Source organism: Neopelma chrysocephalum, unplaced genomic scaffold (assembly GCF_003984885.1).
Source record: "Neopelma chrysocephalum unplaced genomic scaffold, ASM398488v2 Primary Assembly neopelma1_96916, whole genome shotgun sequence".
Lineage (NCBI taxonomy): Eukaryota > Metazoa > Chordata > Aves > Passeriformes > Pipridae > Neopelma > Neopelma chrysocephalum.
In genome coordinates, this window is record NW_020925559.1 from 1 (window position 1) to 2,111 (window position 2,111).

A 2,111-nucleotide genomic window follows, 5' to 3' on the forward strand; every position below is an offset into this window, starting at 1 on the left:
GGCTGCGCGCTTAGAGCCAAGCGAGGCGCACAAAGGGCAGTCTAAAGCCGGAGGGTCAGGTCCCTGATTCGATGAAAAGCGGGCCGTTGTTTGTGGGCCGGTGCGACAACCGTCCGGGGGCTACAATTTCATACAGTCAAGGATTCTTCCCAGAGTGGAGGCGCTTGGGCCGGAAGCCCCGTCTGCGCACATAGAATCGAGCGAGGTGCACAAAGGACAGGCGAGAGCCGGAGGGTCAGGCCCCCCCTTCTGGGCAAAAAGGGCCATTGTTTGCGGGCAGGCATCCTGGCGTCCCGGGTGCGGCTGAGGGCCAAAATCTGATACGGTCGAGGATTGCTCCCAGACAGGAGGCGCCTGATCCGGGAGTCCCGTCTCCGCGCGTAGAGCCGAGCGAGGCGCACAAAGGGCAGGCGATAGCCAGAGTGTCAGGCTCCTCCTTCTGGACTAAAAAGGCCGTCGTTTCCGTGCAGGCACCTTTTGCGTCCCGGGGCTGGTGGAGGTCGAAAATCGGATACGGTCGAGGATTCCTCCCAGACCGGAGGCGCCGGGGCCGGGAGCCCCGTCTGCGCGCGTAGAGCCGAGCGAGGCGCACAAAGGGCAGGCGAGAGCCGGAGGGTCAGGCTCCTCCTTCTGGGCAAAAAAGCCGTCGTTTGCGGGCAGACGTCTTGGGCGGGCCTGGGCTGGCCGAGGTCCGAAATCGGATACGGTCGAGGATTCCTCCCTGACCGGAGGCGAGGGGGCTGTGAGCCTCGTCTGCGCGCGTAGAACCGAGCGAGGCGCACAAAGGGCAGGCGATAGCCAGAGTGTCAGGCTCCTCCTTCTTGACTAAAAAGGGCCGTCGTTCGCAGGCCAGCGCGCCGGCCGGGGTCCAAAATCAGATACGGTTGAGCATTCCTCCCAGACCGGAGGCGCCGGGGCCGAGAGCCCCGTCTGTGCGCTTAAAGCCGAGCGAGGTGCACAAAGGGCAGGCGAGAGTAAAAGTGTCAGGTCCCTCCTTCTGGGCAAAACGGGCCGTCGTTTGCGGGCAGACGTCTTGGGCGGGCCTGGGCTGACCGAGGTCCGAAATTGGATACGGTCGAGGATTCCTCCCTGACCGGAGGCGAGGGGGCCGTGAGCCCCATCTGCGCGCGTAGAACCGAGCGAGGCGCACAAAGGGCAGGCGAGAGCTGGAGGGTCAGGTCCCTCCTTCTGGGCTAAAAGGGCCGTCGTTCGCAGGCCTATGCGCCAGCCGTCCGGGGGCTATAATTGCATACGGTCGAGGATTCCTCCCAGACCGGAGGCGGCGGGGCCGGGAGCCCCGTCTGCACGCGTAGAGCCGAGCGAGACGCACACAGGGCAGGCAAGAGCTGGAGGGTCAGGCCCCTCCTTCTGGGCAAAAAGGGCCGTGGTTTACGGCAGGCGCCTTGGGCGTCCCTAGTCTGGCCGAGGTCCAAAATCGGATACGGTTGAGGATTCCTACCAGACCAGAGGCGAGGGGGCAGGGATCCCCAGCTGCGCACGTAGAGCCGAGCGAGGCGCACAAAGGGCAGTCGAGAGCTGAAGAGTCAGGCCCCTCCTTCAGGGCAAAACGGGCCGTCGTTCATGTGCCGGCGCGCCGGCCGACCGGGAGCTAAAATTGTATACGGTCGAGGATTCCTCCCAGACCAGAGGCGTCGGGGCCCGGAGCCCCGGTTTCGCGCGTAGAGCCGAGCGAGGCGCACAAAGGGCAGGCGAGAGCCGGAGGGTCAGGCTCCTCTTTCTGGTTAAAAAGTGCCGTCGTTTGCGGGCCGGTGTCCTTGCCGGGGTGCAAAATCGGATACGGTCGAGGATTCCTTCCAGACTGGAGGCGAGGGGGGCGGGAGCCCCAGCTGCGCGCACAGAGTAGAGCGAGGCGCACAAAGGGCAGGCGAGAGCCAAAGGTCAGGCCCGTCCTTCTGGGCAAAAAAGACCATCGTTTGTGGGCAGGCGCCTTGGGCGACCCGGGGCTGGTCGGGGTCCAAAATCGGATACCGTCGAGGATTCCTCCCAGACCGGACGCGAAGGGGCCGGGATCCCCAGCTGCGCGCGTAGAGCCGAGCGAGGCGTACAAAGGGCAGGCGAGAGCCAAAGGGTCAGGCCCGTCCTTCTGGGCA